General features: G+C 33.1%; 1 protein-coding gene and 1 long non-coding RNA gene across 3 annotated transcripts in view; one reads left to right on the top strand and one right to left on the bottom strand.

The window, feature by feature from the left end:
- LOC106618277 (proteoglycan 4) overlaps positions 1-23,102 on the bottom strand; it is a 48,375-nt gene extending 25,273 nt beyond the window's left edge. Inside the window, exon 1 of the mRNA XM_036371772.2 lies at positions 22,986-23,102. The gene's annotated coding sequence lies outside the window, so the exon portion shown is untranslated. The remainder of the gene's footprint in view (positions 1-22,985) is intronic.
- Positions 13,902-16,787, top strand: LOC138857369 (uncharacterized). Of its 2 annotated transcripts, none has more exons than XR_011396437.1 (4): positions 13,902-13,965; positions 14,082-16,138; positions 16,238-16,378; positions 16,464-16,787. It is a non-coding gene; the product is annotated as an uncharacterized lncRNA (long non-coding RNA). The 2 variants fall into 2 exon arrangements; XR_011396436.1 differs by having other exon boundaries at positions 16,238-16,404.
- Positions 23,103-23,619: the final 517 nt, after the last annotated feature.

Raw genomic sequence — 23,619 nt, 5'->3', positions numbered from 1 at the left:
AATTTAATATGTTTTGGTAACATTCTTCTGGTCGGAGCTTCGTAATTTAAAGTCACATATTTATTAATAAATATATATGTATATGAATATTTACATATACTTATATTGCAAATAAATACAAGTATTCATAAATTATTAAATATATATACTTAAATATGTTGTTTTTATTAATCTAACTGTTTGTCAAAGCTTTGTGATTAGTTTGCGGTTATGTTAGCGGAAAATGCAGCAAAATTAACAATCGCTTTTGCTGTTATTGTTAGTTTGTATTACTGTAGGTAAACATCGAGATGAGCCCATTTATTCGTACTAAAAGTGCTGTAATTTGCATAATCACTGCTAATTACTCGTGACAGTAAATATGGTGGAAATACACTGTTGGAAAGAGTTTCCTAACTAGTTTAAGTCTCCTTCCTCTTTCTGCTATCCAACTGAGTAATTAATTTCAATAGGCATGGACCAGAATTAGGAAAAGTACCAGGGACTGTAAATAATGATTACAGTTGCGATTTTGAAAAGAAAAAATCAAGCACTTAAAATTGATATAAAAAAAAAACAAATAACGTCATGTTAACCTTTGCCGACGATCTTAGCAATTTCATGATGAATTTCGGATTTTTAAGATTTTCTTTACTGATAATAATATTTTTTGATTGATTTCACAATAAAACACAAATTATTTATTGTTATCTTTGTACAAAAAAAAAAAATTTCAAAATAATCATTATTTGTGATTTTTATTTTTGGTTTACTGAATTTTTAGATCCCACATTATAAGAAACTTATTAAGGTTTTTGCTAACTTCGTTGCATGTTCTTTTGGAACAAATCTAAAGGAATATATTTATATTATGGTATTGCTACACCCTTTTTCCGCCCCTCCAAAAATTAAAAAAGATAATATCAAGCGTAAATCTTGAATGAGGCCCTTGAAATTTCACAAACAGGATACATGTTCTGGTTTGCATGACTATTGAAAATTTTGTCGTTAACTGATCCGAAACATGAAAGTTATTCAAAAAATTCTGTCGGTTAATACGATTGTAGCTGCATTGAATTCATCGAAATAATAATTTCTTACCAAATGTATGTGTAATTAACAAAAGAGAAAGGATACTTTTGTTCTAACATTAAAGGGCATAGAACAGGCACTTATTAGAAACCTGTGACCAAAAGTGAGTTTAATTTGTTTGCTTAAAAATAATGACTATTTATGATTTATTGTAAAATTAATCATTATCGGAAGAAAATCGTAAAACTCAATGCATTATCATTATTATGTGATTTTTAAAATAAAACTTATAATGATTACGGTCTCTAAAAAGTACTTATAAATATTTAAAGGTAGGAAATAATCTTTTATTCATATATAATACACTTCCAAAACAATATTATTGAGTTGTTTGAGCTTAAACCTCAATCGGAGTCCAAAATAGATGAGTGTTCTCAACTAACACAAGATAATAATAATAGCAAATCATATTAAAAGTACTCTGATACATAGTCTGATTTTTCTTTAGTTTTGTTTTTTAATTCGGTCACATTTTGGAATAGAGTTGCCAAACAATTAAAAATATACATAAAGGGTTTTAAAAACTTCCTAGATTATACTCAGACCTTTTTGGGAAAGTTTTCCATCCTTAAAAATTAATGAATATATACAAACAAACTTGTGGCAACCGTAGAAGAGGAGGAAATTTAGGCAAATGTGTATATTTTAGGCTGTAATTTTCTAATAATATGAGCTCAAATCTTGACTGGACAACGTTTGCCGTATGTCTAAATATCGTAAAATTAATATCTAGGTTAGATTTTTACACTAAGTTTAAAACCTTGTGTGAGAGCAAAAAGACTCGCCATATAGACCAACTGAACTAAAACTTACTCGGACTGGTCTATTTAATATGCAAGCGCCGAAATTGTATCTCCATATGTCATCTAGAGTGTGTTTGACAGCTATTTGGTTACGACGCGAAAAGTTTGTCTGGCGATTTTTACCTTGGAAGAAAATTTAAAAACGAATTTGCTTGACATTTTGTGTTTCCAACGGAATCGTTGAAAATGTTGCAGAAATGTTTATTTTTTTTTGAGATTTCAACGTTAATCAGAATTGCAGAAGTAAAAAAAATATTATTCAAAAGTTCTTTGAGAATAATTTTATTAATAGCACAAAAAATTTTAAAGAAGTTGTTCACAAGTTTAAAAAGATATTTGTATATTTGGCTGGTGTAATGAAACTCATTCAGAGAGCAGCACTAGAATGGCCCAATACTGCTTCGCGATGAAATGTAACTACAACTACATTACAACTTAATCGAGAAAGTAGACGAAATAAATGAGTTTTTTTAATGAAAGTCACATCGATGTTTTCCTACTTGGTGGCAGCACCTCCGTAAATCAGAGTTGTTTAACTATAACCACTTTTATGTTTAGTATAGGTATATCATTATCAAACACATCAAAGTGGAAACTACTCCAACATCTAGTATTAAAGTTTTTCGTTTTCTCATAACAAAAATCTTCGAAAAAATATGTCGACCGCTAAACTTTTCCCTCTGGGTAATTATGCTAATCAATTGACAAAACAACGTAATATGATAAAATTTATTGTTTGCAAACAAAATATGTGTTAGCAAATATATGCATATATTTACAAATATACTAAATATCTATGTCACCGTGAGTTTGCCTAGTGCAGCTTATTGAAATGAAAAGTGGCTCCCTCTGTGCCATATGCTTCCGCAGCCGCATTGCAGTACCGCTATGCATACAAACAAGAGCAAATGCATTTAAATGGAACGAAACATGAAAAGTTTTTCCAACTTGTTTATTCTCCAATTTGAATTCTGAACTGTCAATCAACTTGAAAATGTCAAGGCGATCATACAATGTTGTATCCCAACTGCTGGAGTGGCAGTTAACGACCGGTTGCCGAAGCCACTTTTCGAAATTAAAAATGAAATCTGGCAAAAATAAAATCTGTGCAATAAAATTGAAAGTAAAGCGGCTAGGTTTCTTTTTTAGTTTTAATAAAATGGTTTTGAACCAGAGCAAAAATCTTTCTAAATCTTTCAACTAATTTTTGTTTGTTTCGTTCTAATTATTAAACTTAATTTTTTTTGGTGTATTTTAAGACTATATTTTTTGTCTAATTTAATTAGATTTCAGTAGTATTTCAATATTTTATGGGGAACAGTGTCTCTAGTTGACTTATTGTACCCACCATTACCAGGCAAGCCGAAAAGTTCGTATGGAGTTCATTCTTCTACAATTGAATCCATATGTTTTATTGTTAGACCTAATCTTTAAAAGACATATTTTGAACAATTCAACTTTTGAAAAATAAAAATTCCTTTAAAGTTTTACAGGCTAGGTACGCTCGAGTCACGAAAATCTCCTCTACTTTGCAAATGTTGTATTTACATATATCCGCATTGGAAGGTTTGCTTTTCGAGTACTGTGTAAAGACAGCAGCTCCAAAATGTTTTGTGATCCTAGAGTGATACAAATGTGTAAGGCTTTGACTGCGATCATTTCATCATCACTTCATGGAAGATCAAAGTATTTTATGTTAACCAAAGTTGGCTATAAGGCCCCGTCACAAATGACAAAACCTAGGTCCTGTTTACTTCCAGCATTCCAAGAAACTTCGTAATTAGTGTCGAAGTACTCTCAATTTCTACTAATAAGACTTTGTGGTTATACTATGCACATCTGTCTTTTAAATATATATGATCTAAAATTTTTACACCACAGTTCGGCCATTACATGAAAATTTCTGCAAGAGTGGTCCCGATTAACCGATGACTATCTAAAAGCGAAGTTCCCTAAAACTGTACGAGGAGTGTGTTGGGCTGGTATAACAACAAAAACAACATTACTATTTTCAAAACGTAGTATTCATCGATACAATTTATCAAATATACAACAACAAAACTTTCGCTTTTTGGCCTTCCATATTCTGGCGCCGCCTTCGATTACCTAATAAATCACCCACTATAATTAGTTTCTAACTGTTAAAACTATTAAAGAGAAGATGTAATAACCGCAGTGCATTTGCCAGCTAGTTATTATCGCTATGCGTTCGCGTGTGTGTGTGCGTGAAATCATTGCATAAATGGAATTTACAAAAGTTGAGCTGCCGCATCGTGATTAGCTAATTTACCAAGCAGTTGGTTTGATGGCGGCTAATCTGCTTTTGGGTCAGCGTTTATGGTGCAAACGACTTTTACTCATCCATCAAACAAAAAAAAAACGGAAAATGAGCAAAACAAAAAAAGGTTGTAACTATGCGATAATTGCTTTCCCGCATTTGTAATAATAAGTTGTTGTGATATTTTATTTTTCTGTCGCATTTACAAGCGTGCCAAATTTATTAGAGCAAAAATATAAATGCCAAACCGTTAACTTCGGCACCGAAGCTATCATACCCTTTACAAGTGCATTTTTATAGCATAAAGTTGTAGAAAAACCACTATATATGGTATAGTGGTATAGTTTTTGCGGAAATTGTAGCCTTGCCGTGAGCAATAAACCTTGTCATCTAATAAAAGCTTTTTACACTTTAACTTAATTTTAATCGTCCAGTTTGTATCTCTGCTATATGGTATAGGGGAAAAAATGGACGTTTGCAAAATTTCAGATCGTTATCTCAAAAACTGAGGGACATGTTCTCGTATATACAGAAAAACGAACTAAATCGGATAAATCTACTCAGCTCCTCACCGTGATCATTTATATTTATATATTATAGAGTCTCGTAACCCTCTGGGAGTCAAAAACTTCGGGGCAAACCACCAACCCCGTTCGGTGTATAAAAAACAAATATTGAATTGACTGCGCATAAGTGGCGTTTGAAGCGTGATTGGCTATACCCTGATTTGTTGTAATTATTTTAGATGATTTAACTGGTCACTCAGCTGTGAACTGGTAAGCTGGCCAACAGGCTCATAAATCTACACACTTTTGTGTGTCGACAATATTCACCAAAGTAACAAAAACAATATAGGTTAAAAGCTCGCAACTCGCCTGCGGCGCGCTACTTAATTTTTCATTCGAATTTCCATGCTTTGAAATCAGCTGCGATTGCATGGGCTTGAGCTTTTTTCACGCGAAATTAAATGCAATGGCAGCCTCGTGTGTATGTGTGTGCAGTAAGATGCAACACCGCATTTGCTATTTAATATATGCAACCACATTCCTTTCCAAGTTATTTATAAACAAAGACGACTCACTCACACACATACGCTCACACTTAGTGACAATCACATATGAGGTAAGATTAGTTACATTATTGCAGTTTTATGGCATTTTTATACACATATTTTTTTTGTTTTTGTGTTTTCATTTAAAACTAACTGCTTATACAAACGAATCCGGTTCCGTAAATGTAAACCCAACGGCACCGAAACTGTTAATCACACAGCCAACAGAAGCAAATAATACATCCATAAATTTAAGCGAAAAAATTAAAATCAAAAACAAAGACAGTTAAATAAAATATAAAACAGAAATAATTATAATAATAAGCCGACAACAATAAGACAACGCTTACCCCATTAGCTGTTAGGGAAGTAAACAAGTTGGTTTTTGATGGTAATGCGAGCAGTCAATAGGCATGCACATTAGGGTGCTGCGATTTTTTCTTCAAGTAAAATATACATATGGCTTATACTTTAATCATTTATCTCTAACTCAAAAACCACACCACTTTACAAATGCATTTTTTAATATATTATAGGGTTGCCAACATCAGCAAAAACCTGCAAATACTTCGGATACTTCATAGCATTTATATAATTGACAAAAGCTGAAACTGGACTCGTATTCAATATTGTCATGGCCTTTCAAAATTTACTCCTGGACTTATATAAATATTCAAATATACGTGACAGCTGGTTAAATTTCTCTTAATTGACACCTCTGCGAATTTCCCATACGTAATTGGTACGTACGTATAAGAGAGTGACTAATTCTCTTAAGGAAGATCTGAGTATAGCCTGATTTAAAACATCAAACTTCAAAACGCTATAATATACTAATTTCAAAAATAATTTTAAAATAACAAGTTCAGTATTTTGTATTACCTGTATAGTACAAAGGTATACACTATAGCAGTTAAAAGAAATTTATAGCTCATTCCGAATAAATCAAAACTGCAGTAATACATATTTCGAAATTGTAATCGATGAAAACAACTCAAAATTTTGCTTGCTTTTGTTTCAAACTGAGCGGAGATAAAAAAGTAAGGTAATACAATATTATCAATTTCCATAACTATACCATCCAAAGGCAATGCTCTTGAAATATAATATATTTGCCAAACAGTTATATTTCCTTTAAAATCAGAAGCATAATTTTCAAATTCCTCGATTTAATTAATAAACTTCAATTCCGAACAAAATGGTGCACCCTAACGCACATCTGTTTATACATATGTGGAAGTAATAACGTGGGTTGATATGTTGGTGATTTGGTGGAACTGATTTGACAAAATCGTGGTAAAAAACGGGATTATTCGGTTTGCATAAATTTTGGAGGAAAGCTGAAGATCGTAACGTGAATTCTAACCGACAAACAAACCTCTTATAACACAAAAGATATAAATTATTTCGCACACAAAAGTAATATGACCATGAAACCGGACAAAAACATTTAATAAAATCTTCATTCTTTATTCATAATTTTACAATTTGCAAAGATAATTAATTAACACATTTATTTTTGCACCGAAGTACTAATTTGTAAAATACTACTATAATGAAGACCACTTGGGTGCTAATAATTGGTTTGGCCTGAGTGACTGTTGGAGTAATCACATTAAATTACAAATTTCCAATAAATACTATTTTTGGTAATGCATGGTAATCATATTATCTATGAATATTGGATTTTAGCAGTTAACTTTATTTACGTGTGGCAGTAAATTACACGAAAAGGTGTTTAGGGTGCTAACGGAAAATATAAGGTCCACTAAAAAGAAATCCATTATTTCTCCAATAGATGCCTTTAGTAATCCGTATGTCGCTTCGTGTAATTGTGATCGAGTTACGCTAAATGGCATTAGAAAGATAAGATTTCGTAATGAATAAACTTTTCAGCCAGTTTTGTCATTGTCCGACTCAATATTGTTAGATCACGTGAAGGCTGAATATAAAAAGAAGCTCGATTTATGGGTTCCACATGAATTAACGCAAAAAAGCTCATGGACCGAATTTTCATATGCGAGGCGTTACTGAATCAAAATCAATTAATTTCAGATGCGGAAGTGAACCGTCGCAAACGATAGCCAAACCAGTATTGATGGTTAGAAATGTTTTCTATGTGTTTGTTTGGATTGGCAGAGAATCACCTAATATGAAGGAATCTAATGAAAGCAATCGTCTAAAGAAGCCAATAGGAAAGGAATTGTTGTTCCATCAGGACAACAGCATAGTGACATGCCAGAAGCACCGGAAGCTTGGTTGAGAGATTTTATGCATCCATCTTATAGTCCGGGCCTACCACCAAGTGATTACTATATGTTCTTGTCTGTGGAAAATAATTTTGCTTTTGAAAAATTTGCGTCAAGAAATTTTTCCAGTTTTTTGCTAATAAGACGAGGGTTTTTTTGATGGTGGCTTTATGAAATTATCTTCAAAATGGCGAGAAGTTATGGAACTAAACGGTAAATATTTGACATCAAAAATAATGGATTTATTTTTACTAGACCTTATTATTTACATTTATTGGATGACGTATATAGGCATACTATAGAAAAATCTATGAGTTATAATATCCAAGCTTATAAAGATATCTTAGTTGAACGAAATATTTTTAGTGGCAACGCCAGCTAGAACATCTTGTCCGAAAAAAGTAAAATATTAAGAATTGTTAAAGTATTTAGTGTAATTAAGGTGGAGAGTAACAGAGAAAACGAGTAAACACGAAGTAGATTTAAATTTTTAGAATATGCGACAAGTTACTAAGGAAAAGGACACAGCGCTTTACACTCGCTCAGCTCAAGACAAGTAATAAGGAACCTTCTAGGTGAGATCAATTCAAAATGTCATACTCCTCTCACTCTAAGGCTTACAGTCTAAACTTACGAACAATCTATGTCACCAGATCCATAAATAATAACGTTTTCCTCATTAGACTTAAGAATTATTTGTGATTTTTTTAAGAAATAAAAATACTATAAATACTTTTCAATTTTAGAGTTTTCATAAAATAACAGTTTTTTTTAACTACAAAAATTTCTAATATTATAAATCGAGATTTCGCTAGCATATAGGAAGAAATGGTGAATATCATAATTTAGAATTGATTCTCCCATTTCCTTAAAGTCAATTTATTTATACGAAATATTAGAAATATCTGCAAAAAAATTTGAAACACACATGGGTCTATCGAACGGGAGTTTAAGCTCCAAGCCAAGAACTGTGACATCGACAGTATTACTGATGATAGCTTAACTGAAGTCAGCTTAATTGCTTTACGGCAAAAATAACCATGATTGGATACCGCAGAAAGATAATGATCTGAAACATAGGAGCACTTTATACCCAATGGAAATAAGAAAATCCTATTGTTACGTCAAATTGGCCATCACAATCACCAGACGCCCACCCAATAAAGAATGTTCCGGCTTCAATGAAAGCCAATACATCAAGAAAACATTTAACGTCAACAAAAGGTTTGATTTGGCTACTCCAACATACCTGGAGGTCGCTTCCTGTGGAATATGCCAGGCTATAATAGACAACTCAGGATATTGGGTATGGAATAAACGTCAGCTGTAACAAAACAATGTGCTTTCTATAATTACAACATCTTTCCTAATAACCGCTACCAACACTATGGAAAACAAAAACTTTAAGTTTTGAACGTATTGTAAAAGTATATATAAATATACATATTTTTTAATAATATGACTCTTACGTAACTAATACAAATGACAAATTCGTCAGCACGGAAATTTTTTTTTTCGAATTTTCAAATATTTGTTAAAAAGGTGTGGCTGCCGCAGCGGCGAATAACGTGAGTACTTTAAAGCCAACAACTCCCGGCACCGGCAATGTTTGTTGTAAGCAATTTACAATTAAAAGGAAAAAAATATTTCAAATAAGTACAATGAAAGAAAGGGTAAAAGCGCTGTGCAACGCACTTGAATACGAAAATAAAACAAAAGACAAGAAATTAAAAAAACGAGTTGTTGTACTTTTTATTGGCAATGCTTTTAACAAGTACGAGTCCGTTGCCTTTGTGTTGTTGTGCCAAATGGGCGAATGTCAGTCGTAGCGGAGTGGAAGTCTGTGATGACTGTCATGTTGGTAGCATTGCTGTTCCACCATAGTTTTGGTGGCATTTTGACGCAATTGAAAACGCAAAGAATCATCTTGATTACACGGTGCGAGTAATACAAATGAAATTTATCGCTCCCAATTATTATGCAAGAGTTAACGCAATTCGTGGAATAAGTTACTTTAAGCACACCGAACACGTACGCTCAAGCAACCATTGGCCGCCGAGACAACAAAGATATGAAGGAAATAATAACAATTAAGAAATAAAAAATTAAAATAAAATGGAGAAAAATTCAAAAATCAATGACTTTTAAGTCAAGTGTACACTGAAAGAAGTAAGTAAGTCATGTAGTACAACTTAAGCTGCGTAACGGTAATTGAGTGGGTGGGATCAAAACGAATTGAAATTTATGACTCTAGCATATTTTATAGTTGTTGTTATCAGATGCTATTTTCATGTTTTAAAGCTCTTTTATATAGTTTTAATTTATTTAATCTATTAAATTTATTTGACGTTTGTGTTTGTGTTAATTTAATTGTTAATTATTATCTGATTAATTTGTTACTATTTTATACAACTAAGTACTAATCTATTAAATTAACTATTAAATAATCAAGGGTTTTATATTATCAAAATGAATAGAATGACAATCTTACAAAAACGAAATAAATTTGTCTTTAAGTGCCCTCGGCCCCATATATCACAAAAAAAATACTTCGATTCCTATATCATTTATAATGATCCATCTTAATTAAACTACCTAAATATGTTACCGCTTAACATAGCGTGATTCTGTGTTAAGGCAGCAAAATCGGTTAATATTTTTCTCTAAACCCCAGAAACCGAATTTTGGCATCTCCATCTGATGATTGAATTTATCAATTGTATTTACATACATATGTACATATATATATATAAGTATATTTATATATATATATATAATCTTATGATAAATCTTATATGGAATACCAAAAATGGTTCAACTTGGTTCAATTCAACTTCTAGACCCTCGGTATACTGGAATAATGATTTTCCTTCTTCTAGCCCAATATATCTGTCTATGTTTGCTTTATCTGAATCAAATTGTGTCGAAATGTTTTCTTGAGTATATTTTAGTTTAATGAGACAGAATTTTGATTATCAATCGATTTATATGTGAAATATATTAACGAAATTAAGTAAATATGTTCTTTAAGATTCAAAGTGTTTTATCGGCCAAAATCTTTCTCTAGCCCTATTTTTCGAATATATGTTAGTGATCTCTGAACATCCAGTAAAAAATAATATCTTATATATCGAATTGGGTCTGAAATAGTATCTTTACAGAACTATGTGTAATTTTCAACTTAATGTAAGAATATTGTTGTAGCGGCAGAACCTAATGTAAATTTGGTACCGAAAACGTAAAAAATTGCTTTCTACTTTTCTTCGCCCGCATCCCGTTCGTTCGGTTGATTATACCCTGAACAGGGTATATTAAGTTTGCCGCAAAGTTTGTAACACCCTGAAGGAAACATCTGAGACCCTATAAACTGTATACTTAAATGATCAGCATGAGGAGCTGTATGTCTGTCCGTCTGTCTGTATATATACAAACTAGTCAGTTTTAAGCTATCGATCTGAAATTTAGCAAATGTCCCTTTCTCACTAAGAAGCAGCTCATTTATCATTTAGCATAAAGCTGTCATACACACTGAACAATCGGAATCAAGTACTTGTATGGGAAACTTTTTTATTTGACGAAATTTGGAATGGAATATTATTTAAAGCAATAATTCTATCTCCGAAGTAATTGTATAGATCGGACGATGTATATATAAATGATCAGGAAGACGAGTTGAGTTGAAATCCGGATGCCTGTCTGTCTCTCCGTGCAAGCTGCAACTTGAGTAAAAATTGCAGATGGGCATTAATCGAAAACGCCATAACTAAGGACTAAATTAAGATATACTCGTAAATTTGTAATTTGGTACAGAAGATTGTATTGGGGAGAGGCATATCTCCTAAACCATTCAAGCTATATAACCCAAATTTGCACAGAATAAATATTTTTGACACTTCCTCGGACAGTGTGAAAATGGATGAAATAGGCGAAATCTTACAAAAATTGTCAAAATCGGACCATAACTGTACAAGCCCCCAGCAACAGCATATAGGGACCCCAGTGCCTGGTGCTAACATAACGGTTAATTTGTGAGATATATTATTTCAATTCGGAGAGAGTCACTTTCTGTTAATAATATAAAGAATTCCCCCAATCTCTCATATACCTAGTACAAGATTTTCATAATTCCGGTTGGTCTTATGCAATATATATCAGTCAATATGTAAGATACCTTAGCAAAATTAACCGCACGGTTAATTGGATATACTATAGTTTAAAGTATAATATTTATAATATTGGTCAAGTAAAAAGTTCGTTCGGTTTTTATTTAAGAGATGGCGTTATTGTCCATAGTATTAGTGTTACGCGTCGCATCATGTCATACTATACGGCGCTGAAAACGTGTTTATTCGCGCTAAAAGTTTGTCTTTGACAGTTTTTCGATTGAATGACTCAGTACGTTGTGAGCGCTCGTCAAAGATGGACACCAGCAAAGAGAAAATTCGCCGTCGAAAATTGCGATAAAATCATGGAAATAGTGGAAACAGACCGTCACGTGAGCACTTATTTAATTGCTGAGGAAATAAAGATAAGCCAGAAAACCGTGTGGAACCATTTGCATAACCTTGGATTCAAAAAGAAGCGCGATGTTTGGGTGCCACACGAGCTAACGCAAAAAACATGATGGACCGAATTTCCATCTGCGAATCGCTGCTGAATCGCAACAAAATCGATCCGTTTCTGAAGCGGATTGTGACTGGCAATGAAAAATGGGTCACTTACGACAATATCGAGCGCAAACGGTCGTGGTCAAAGCTCGGGGAAGCGGCCCAGACGGTGGACAAGACCGGATTGACGGCCAGGAAGGTTTTGCTGTGTGTTTGGTGGGATGGGCAAGGAATCATCTACTGCGAGCTGCTCCCCTATGGCCAAACGCTCAATTCGGCCCTCTACTGCCAACAACTGGACCGCTTGAAGGCAGCACTCATCCAGAAGAGGCCATCTTTGATCAACAGAGGCCGAATTGTGTTCCATCAGGACAACGCCAGGCCACACACGTCTTTGGTGACTCGCCAGAAGCTCCTGGAGCTCGGATGGGAGGTTCTAATGCACCCACCTTATAGTCCGGACCTGGCACCAAGTGATTACCATCTTTCCCTGTCCATAGCGAACGCGCTTAATGGTGAGAAGTTGGCCTCAAGAGAGGCCTGTCAAAATTGGCTCTCCGAGTTTTTTGGCAATAGGAACGCAGTCTTCTACGAGAGGAGTATAATGAAGTTGGCATCTTGTTGGCAACAAGTTTACGAACAAAACGGCGCATATTTGACTTAAATCGGACAAATGTACACAAAGTTATCATCTTTTGAAAAATCAATAAAAAACGGACGAACTTTTTACTTTACCTATATATATATTGTTAATGCCGAAAATATGCGAATTTAGTCTACGGATACCCTACTCCCAAATACTACCAACTTGTATATTGAATTTCGTTGTTCTAACAAACCATACGCCGAACATGTCTTTCAATGTGTAAGTAATATATTTATACAATTTACGATTTTGTCCAAAACTTGTATCCCTAAAATAGGAAATTGCGATCCTCTACTTGACGTTTTTACATCAACTCATTATATTAAATTCAGATTCTTTAGATGAGTTTATATCCCATAAATATCATTTAAATATGATTTTAATACAATTTAGCAGACGCGAAGTAAAATATAGTGATAAAACTAAGTGAGTATATGACCTATAATATGACTTAATCAAATACAAATATGATTGTAATCCATTGACGATTTCGTCCAATAATGAATGTTCAATTGTTTCGTAACATTTTTTAATATAAAGTTTTCCTAAAACCTGAGGGTATTTTCTTTGCTTTGATCCTTGCAAGTTGCAAAAATATAAAAAATTCAATTCCACCCCAACTTAGTCCTACCTTACTTTTTGTTTTCGATTTTATCAACGGAGAAGGCCTGCAGCAGCGGAGGACCATTTTTTTAGTGCCGTCGGAGATCGCGTGTAATTACAAATTGCTTCCTTCAAAAATTTGGTTATAAATTTTTCAAATATGTTTATATAAACCCTTAAAATTGTAAGACTGTTGAACAGTATTTTTTTTTTTAATTTCCTAAAATCGGTGTGCCCCTAAAGTCTTGTATTGTAATTCTCGTCATTTATCAGACAATGTGACGACGCATAACAAAAAGAGAGCGAAGCCATAAACTTAAAAGTGGTTTGAACGCTAAATGAATACATAAATTTACCTAGTTATATAAATATATAATTGTTACATAAATATATTTTGAAATAACTAATACAATTCAACGTTTCGCTGCATTTATTAATTTATTCTATTATTTAATTTTCTTTGTAGTTCTTTATTACTTGTTATCAAATTTATTTCAGTTCATATTAGCAATTTTAAATTTATTTAGTACATTTACATTTAATGTATTTTAATTAAATTTAAATGCAATTTGCTTTATTTTTGTTTTTTTACTTTCGCAGCATCAAAAAAGTATGATTCTGATTTGATTTTAATTCAATTTCATTTGATATTTAAAGGTAAATATTTTGGTTCAATGTACAATACTTCACTTTTCTTTATGTAATTTATATATTTAATTTGATATTTATTTATTGTGCCAGCGCTGTTTTTTTATTTTTTTGTTTTGTTACAGATTTAGTGACTTTGTGTATGTCGATTGGTGGCGGGGGACCTTATTTGTTCGGCCGTCAACTTCAGGAAGTTGTGCAATAAATGTTTAAACATGTCGTCACATAGAAAATTATTCAAATTTGATGTACAATTACTTTCAGCATAGCGTTGTTTTTGTTTCTATTTTGAAGTTTTTTTTAAGTTTTTTAAGGTTTTGGCAGATTTTTGAACGATGCGCCATCAATTATGCTCAGACGAGATTTGAAAGTTTAATGAAAATGCATTTACTGAACAAACGTTTAGTTATTTTAATTGTGTGCTTTGTTTTCGTTCAACCGCAAGTACATGCTTAATACCCAAGTACAACAACAATTAACGGAAATTATTCAGAGAAATAGACAAAAAATGCCAGCACTTAATGCACATTTACTGATTAATTTAAATAGCATTTATGCTATACCATCGAACATAACGTTAAACAATGAAATTAATGCAAAACATGGCAGCGACATAGCGACAGACAGACGCCCATATGAGGGGATGCGCGCCCAGACAGGTAACCGACCACAGCCTGCCATGCTGAGCTGCCACTCAATTATCGCCAAACCATATGTCTAACGCAATCAAATCCAACTGAAAACCTACAACTCACTTAATTACATACACACACACTCACATCAGCATTAATGTATAATTAGTTACGTTTAAATGTGTGTGTGTGTACATAGTGTTACTAAAAAATGCAAATGTTTATACACTCGCGCTTATTAGCATAATCACATTATGCACACTCGCATTTGGTTGATATTATGCATGTACAAAAAAAAAAATACATACATATATGCAAAGAAATATGTGTAACCGAAACTAAAGTGTATTTGTGTGTGTGTGCATTTGACGTGTAAAAACCGCTTGTTTGTTTCATCAGCCCCTTCACAGGCTACCGGCCCAACCGGTGTTGCCTAAAGGTGAACAACATTTTCTACTTGGTGTCAGTCGTGGTCTTGGTTGTTGTTGCTGTTGTTGGTGCCACCTTTTGGCCACCATACTCGTTTGAACTCAAAATTGCCGCCACTGCTGCATTTTTGCCGAACGCCGTGAACATATGTTGCGAGTGTGTGTGCGCAAAGCCGATTTTTGAGAAATTATTTACTGTCAAGTTTGTCATTAAAATCGCGTTGACAATTCATCAAGAAGCGGTTGGCAATTATCCAATACTCGACCAATCAAGTTTTTAGTTTTATCACTCTAGAATGCAGTTATGATAAATGATGGATGCATTGATATTGGGAAATTAAATTCGAAAGATTTTAAACATACGAACAACGAAGCTCTGAACCTACTTTGCTGATATTTTGCAGCATTAAAGAAACTTGCCAGAAAGGAGTGCTACTTTGAAGTTCTGTACTCACTCTTTATAAAAGACTTTTCACTGAAATAAGATTTTTAAACATATTATTTACCATAAGTTAAATTAATTGTGGTTAAAAGAGTTTAGTGTCTCATGCACTACAAAATTGCTGTGTATGCGTCTGTCCATCCGTCTGTCCGTAAATATATGGCACTAGTCCCTAAGAAGATGTCAAAATCTCGATCGATAATTCATACAAATTTCGGAAAGATATCTTGTCAATTAAAAAACTTATTTATACAAGCAGTTGAGTTAAATCGATTAGTTTTTATGACCGCTATATGTTATAGTCTTCCGATATCGGTAGTTTCGACAATTGAGCAGCTTCTTGGGGAGATTATCATGAACGGATGTCGGATGGTACCAGGGACAAGCGATCGGTCGTGCTATATAAGGCCGCAATAACCAAGGTTGGGGACGCTTACCCCAGAGCAAGGCTGGTCGCGGTTGAAGAATATCCCATCCCAAACTAGGGTAAAGGTATGAATCCCGGCTACGCCATCGCAGCCAGACCAGATAATGCAGCTCATCGGAGCCTACAAACTAAATCTGCCAACCGAGGGATACAGATTCTGCAAAACCTTCAAAGACCCCGCCGCGAAAAATGAGATGGGTGAAACCGAGAGATTTTATGGATCCCTCGAGTGACCTCGAAAGCATTGAGCAAGGTGAGTGTTCCTCCTGATCTGAGCTTGCAGATAGACTCTCAAGAAGACGCCGGTAAGACAATAGTTAATGCGTCTTCATCAAATTATTCTCCACCACAGAAAATTTGCTTCTCTAACCCTAAGTATCAGCATGGCGACAGAATAGCCTGACTGTATTCTCATTCAGGAACCATTGGTTAATGGAGGGAGTATTTGCGGACTGAGGACATCGGGCTAAAGTAAGGCTAGGACAAATCAACGGTAAAGCCGAATAGCCATGAGCTAAGGTAATGCTCTTTATTTTATGATCAGAAGGTTGTGCTGTATTATGAGCTTCTATAACCAGGTGAAACCATTAATGGGAAACAAAATATCAAATTGAAGCAAGGCATTGCCGAAAAACGCCCGGAATTCACGACAAGACACGAGACATTAATTTTCCATCATGACATTGCTCGGCTTCTTGTTGCAAGACCGGTTAAAAATTGCTGCGATTTGGAAACCAGCGGCTGGAAATGGAGTGCACAAATTGCTAAAAAAGAAGGGACATTTTATAATTTTAAATGGGCAATACTTTGAATAATAATATTGTATACGCTTCTCTTAAATAAATGTTCAAATGTTGGAAAAATCCGCACGAATATAGTTATAGACCAAACACAAAAATAAATTCCCAAATTTTAACTTTAGACAAATATCTGTAAAACTGAGCTTCAATAGATAAATAAACATGGTTATTTCTTGACTATTTCAGAATATAGTTGTTATCACAAGTTCCTTAAGGAATATAGGAACTATTGCCTAAGTCCTGATATACCATTTAGCAACACAATGATCGTTCTTCCACGAAATATTAATAATTTGTCTAAAATGATAAGGTAAGATCGGCATACGATATACCTAAACGGAGATCGAGATATTAATACGATACTTCCAATTCTGCTAAATTGTTTTTGCGTGGTACGCCTAATAGTCTACCATCACCATAAAAGCGATTGAAGAACTTTAAGAAGATCGAAACCAGCGACCTGCAACTTGAAACTAAACGAAAACCAACTTTATAACAAATATTTCAAGACCAACACAAGCAAGGTCAAATATCATTTTGAGATTTGACAGAAGCATTGTTGTATCTGATAACTCATTTCCAAAAAAATACATGCTTTTTTATATTTTATAATTCGAATATTCGTCATTACATTGCTTTCTCGACATTCATTGAATTTTTATATTTTCACTTATCAAAACTTAATTACGAGATCAGCGATTGAAGTCCAAATCACGTATTTTGGACCGTAATCGATGTTAGAAAAGTTGCTATTGATATATGGTACAATATGTATATTGAATTCATTTTTCGTAAAAAATAATCACAGTGACGAGCTGAATCGATTTAGCTATGTCCGTTTGACTGTATATACGCGAACTAGTCCCTCAGTTTTTAGATATCGATCAGAAATTTTGCACACCTCCTTTTCCCTCAAAGAACACCTCCTTTTCCTTCGTTTGCCGGAACCGCCGATATATGCCAAGCTGCCATACAAACTGAACTACCAAATACATATCCTAGTATGAAAAGCTTTTCTATTTGACAAGATATCTTCACGAAATTTGGAAGTTATTATGATCCAAAGTAATGACCGGTGCAATCTCCGAAGAAATATCGGACTAGTATAAAATATAGCTGACATACAAACTGACCGATCAAAATCAAGACCTTCCATGGAAAACTTTTTCATTTGACAAGATATGTTCACGAAGTTCGGCCTGGATTATTATCCAAGGTAACGGTATAATCTCCGATTGTTTAGATCGGACTAATATAGCTTATAGGTGCCATACACACTGGCCGATCAAAATTAAGGTAATATCTTTTCATACACTTTTATGCTATAGGAAAGGCACCTGTGAATGATATTATAGCTTCTGTGCAGCCAAAGTTATCATGTTTTTTTTTTTTTTTTTTAATAATATTTTACAGTAACTTTCTGAGATCATGAATCTCAGAAACAGGAGCAGCATATGTATTAAGCATGAAGGCAAGCCTAACCGAAGTGGCTTACATAGAATAGGTAAGTTCTCTGCAAGTAATATTTATTCCGATCGCGGTTATGAAATATAAAGCTTCAATAATTATTACCTTGTAATCTACTAATTGGATTTTTAAGTATAGATAATAATTGAGTACTGAAAATAAATAAGATCGTACTAAAAATTCTCAAGATCCAATTTCCGAAACTTTAAAAATTTTTATAATCGTCATTATTTGCTACGTTATAATATAAATTAGCAATGATGCACAAAACCGGTATACTCATATGAACTCAAATTCTTGTACGCCTATATAGTCCCAGGTATATGTACATATATCTACAGTAGAGTGCTCCATAATAAGTATCATACAATTCGAGTATGAATTTTTATAAACGATTATCTGAAATGAATCCGTCACGGTAAATATAATTTCAAAATTAGCCGTGAACTCGTGCAAAGACAGCAAACGCCATCTATGGAATGAAAGTCAATACTCTTCTTAATGCTCCACACAAAATTTTAAAATACATATGTGTGTGTCATTATAATAATTGGACTATTATAGAGCTCATGGTCCAATGCCAAGGTTAAATATTCATATATATGTGTACTTGAAGCATCATGCACACGTAACGGGGATTAGTGAAAACGCAATAAAATAATATCATTCACTAAAATTGATGTATAGGTATAACATACGTAATGGCTGTTAATACCAGCCAAGCTTTCCTGCATATGTATATACTCGTATAATACATACTTACATATGAACCACATTTATAGATTTAGTATATTTGGAGTATTATCATGAGTTGGTAAATATGTGCATCGTTTTAATATATATAACGAGCTTGCAGTGAATACTGTGGAAAATAAACACCACTATTAAAGTTCATTCGTCGATTCTTTAATATTTTCTGTAGACGGACAGACAGACAGTCACTCGGAATTCAACTCGTCTCATCATCTTAATCATTTTCAAGACATTGGCCGATATTTTCGGTTAAAATTCAGCCATAGGTACTGGAGTTAATATTTTCGGTATATGGGACCTTGAACAGTTATGGCCCGATTTTGACAATTTTTAGACTGATTTGTATTCTGGAAAGTAAAGGAACCAGATGGAATTTAAATTTATGTTATATGGCAAGTAGGCGTGGTTGTAGCCCGATTTCGCCCATTGTCGCACTGTGACATACGATTGAAAAGGATTATGTTAGCTCCCAAATTTGGTTGATATTGGTCGTGTAAATCAGGAGACATGCGAGTTCACTCAAAGCTGAGCGGTGCAACGCCCATTGTCTAATGTTGACACCAACTCCTATAAAGCTCTTCTGTACCATCCCGGATGTAAATTTTAATGTCTCTGGCGGTTTTATTTACTGATTTAGCGTACTTCAATTATTTTTTAACAAAACCGTTATATAGGAGGTGGGCGAGGTTATCATCCGATTTCATACACTTTCACGCTGTCGTACGAACTGTTAAAAGGATTTGTCCTGTGCAAATTTGGGTGAATTGTTTGAGAGATATTCATATTAAACCGAATAAGAGGAGAAGCTAGGCTCACTTTTTAAAGAAATTCAAACCGCATAACATAACTATATAGTAGTATGTAGTAACATGTTGCAAGAGTATAAAAATTAGATTTTTTTTTTTAAATTTCACGCTAGGTATGCTTCTTAAGTCAATTGAATGCGGATAATATATAACTTTTTATTTTTGATATAATTGAAATTTGATTTTTTTATTGAATATCTGAAATATTTATATTATTGTTAACTGTCTCCATGGAAAATCGCCCCATGCTTACGTGCAAATAAATTCAACGGAGCATCCTGAGCCATAACAAGCTTACGCAAGTTAAAAATAGCAAAGCCTATACACGCGTACCTATGTGTGTCATATGTAAAAAGTTTTTTAATTTTTATTTCGACCTTGAAACTCACAACACACACACACACGAGCACTCAAATAAAACCGATACATACAGATCGAAGAAATAGGATACTAAAAAATCACACCAAAGAAGCAACTCCAACGGTTTATCATTATACTAAAAATAATAGCAATAAAAGAAAACTGAGTCGAAAACAGCTTCATCAAGACCAAATTCTGCGTCAAGCAAACGCTCAAACGCAAATGAATAACTATGACACGGTCGGTATTGGCCAATAATGAGCTAATCAAACAACAAATCTAGTTTTTGAATAATTTAAAAGCGTAAAAAGTTTTTAATTTCGTAATGTATTTCGTCAGCAACAACAACAGCAACAGGCGCAACGGAGGAGTGGTGTGTGCGTTGGTGTGTGTAATGGGATTTTAATGGCGTTGATGATGCTGTTGTAGAACAGGTCTGGTGACAAAATATATAAAAAAGTAATTGCAGCGTTGCATTTGCATATGGCTTTGTCAACTTGTATGTGCTTCTGTTGGCATGCGTTCGCGTATATATGTGTGTGTGTGTCCCGATGCAAGCGTTGCGAAAACTGAGCTCACAATATTTCTTGTTAAGCTCCTAATAAATCGCATGGAAGACGAGGCAATGAAGCCATGAAGGTGTTTAAGTTGTTTTGCATATATGTAATTTATGGTATATACAGACATATAAACAAATGCACATATAAATGAGTATATACTCGTACATATGTGTGCGAAAATTATTATTAATACTCACTTTGATAGCCATAAATTACTCTTTAAGTGGATTTTATAGTGACTTACAGCGGAAATAGCAATAAATGACATATTAATAAAATATCTTTTTATTTAATGATTAAATAAAAGTGAAATTATTTATTATAAGTAATTAATTTAAATAAATGATTGTGCAATGGCTACCAGCAACTTCGATATTGGAGTATTACAGTGGAAATATATTTTGAATAATTATTTTAACTTCAAGTAATGTAGTTATTTAAAATAAAATCAAAATATTTCACTATTGCTAATTTTTTTTAAGATGGTTATATTTTTTTTAATTTATGTAAAATTCATAATTATATTCGTTTTTGTATATGTATGTTTTTTCGTAAAAATTAAATTTATAGTTTAATTTTTTTTAGTCTTATTTTCGTTTTATTTATAACTTGTTGAATATATGTTTTTTTTTATAATGTCCATTTACTGGTGTAAAAGCTAATATTTCAGATTAGCCTCTTTATAAGTTTATTTATAATATTTTTATTACAATTTTTTAAAGTCATTTTTAAATTGATGGCATATTTATCTACTTTAAATTACATATTTTTTGGCATTTCTATATGTTTTAGGGTATTTGTTGAGTTATATTAATTTGTTATTACTTCTATTTCTAAAAAAATATAAACTATAGTAAAATAAATGGTATATTTTAGGCTTTGATAATTTTAATTTAATTATAATATATTTTTTAAATTTTATTTTATTTCATCTTCTAGTTTGATAAATATTTAAAAAAATTTATTGATCATTTAAAATTTGTTTAATTTTGTTTAAATTGTATTAAATAACTTTATTTATATTTAAATGACATTTTTCCAAGCTATTTTCTGAAAAACAACGAATGTTTTAATACGTGATAGCGTTGGGAATGATAAAGCCATTATTGTTTTAATTACATTTGTAGAAAGTTTCCAAAGCTTAGTAAGGAAAAGTTGAAAGGTGGAATATTTAAGGGTCCTTAAATAGAGCAATTATTAATACATGATACATATTTTTTAAAAACTGTTCCGGAAATGGAAGCTTGACAAAATTTTGTGTTGATAGTCGAAAATTTCTTAGGTAACCATAAAGCAGCAAATTACGAAGAAATTGTGCAAAATATGCTGAGAAATGTTCAGACTTTAGGAGCAAATATGAGTACGAAGTTAAACCAATCCGCAATTATCTGGATAAATTTTCGGATAATTTAGCAAATTATAGTGAGGAAAAAAAAAATAGTGGTTCCAACAGGTTCTTGATAGAAGAAAGGAATCAAGGTTGATGAGTTCGTTACATGATGGCATCCGATCCAGAATCTTTTTTAAAATGATTATTATTTTATTTTTTAATAGTTAGTTTTCTGTATCAAATATAATTTTTTACACTATTTCAGCATTTTTAAATTCTTAAAGATTTTAATATTTTTTATAGGTAATAAATTATAAACAATAATTTTTTTTTTCAGTATTTTTTGTCTCAGATTAACATTTTTATTATTATTAATTTTATATTTCGTGTATATCATTTTTATTAATTATTCTTTTATTTTTATACTTTCTCAATTTGTAAAGTTCATGCGAAAATATTTACACATATTTGGCACCGTAGAGCACACAGTTATTTTGGCACTGTCACTTTCGTGTTTCTACTTTATTATTGTTTTTCTTTTTTCGAAAATGGATGTCAATTTCCTTAAGATTTTTCGCGAAACTTTTTGCACGCTGGCAATGACAGTGAGACCTTTTGCCAATTAATTTTTTTTTCTTAATTTTCCGTGTTTTTCTTTGGCACAGCGATTTGTTGTTCTTTATTTACGACTATCACTTTTTAACAATGATGTGCGAGTTTTTTCAGTTTTTCTCCTCTAGTTTTTTGATATTTCTATTTTTTGTTTGTTTTATTGTTGTTTGCCGAATTTCACTATTTCAATGAAGCCAGCAAAAAGCAATTGATTCCATTCAGTTCAACGCGTTCACTGCGCTCTTTTGTGTCGCCCCCCCTCAACCCCGCGTGGCCCATTTCACCAACTAATAGGCGGTCTAGTCGATCATTGCCAAGTCCATAAGTAAAAATAATCGAAAACACAACAACTACTTTCATTCCAAAAATAATGTACAACAACAAAATTACTACAATAAAGCGGCGTATTTACGGTATCGGTGCTGTCTATTTCGCTGTGGAAACTAACAACGTCTTTGAGCGCCAATCTAACTATAACTACAAGTCGCTCCAACTGTTTACGAGTATTTCTTGAAAGGCACGCAGGCTGCAACGGCGCGCTAAGCGTGGAGTTTGTCATCGACCGCGAAAGCGCCAACACTGATCCGTCCAATTATGGCTGCCAACATCTTATTGACTGTCTATATATCTGTATATGTGTATCCGTGTTAGTGTTGATATATGTATGTGAAAGTGTGTGTATGTTGCCACCAATCAAGCAAATACTGAAAATAATAGCCGAGTTTGAGACAGCAGCAAGCACGTAGGCAACTGTGCGCGCGCAGCAATCACTAAGGCAGGCAGTCAGAGAAACAGTTGGTTTGATGGTATTCGATCGTTTGCTGCACAAACCACCAAACGCGTTGTAGACGTGCCACTAGCGAATGTCAGCCACAGTGGTGACTGCAACAGCAACAGCAGCAATCTCAACTCAAACGCCTTCAATGACAACAACATTGAGCAATATACATTTTTCTTTAATAGCACACATACACACAGCCGCGCCACTGTTTAAAATGTGGTAAACATTATTTTACCTGCCATACATACCTGTGCACAAATATATC

Source organism: Bactrocera oleae, chromosome 5, assembly GCF_042242935.1.
Source record: "Bactrocera oleae isolate idBacOlea1 chromosome 5, idBacOlea1, whole genome shotgun sequence".
Lineage (NCBI taxonomy): Eukaryota > Metazoa > Arthropoda > Insecta > Diptera > Tephritidae > Bactrocera > Bactrocera oleae.
Note: the sequence above shows the minus strand (reverse complement) of the source record. Positions and strands in the feature narration are given on the sequence as shown.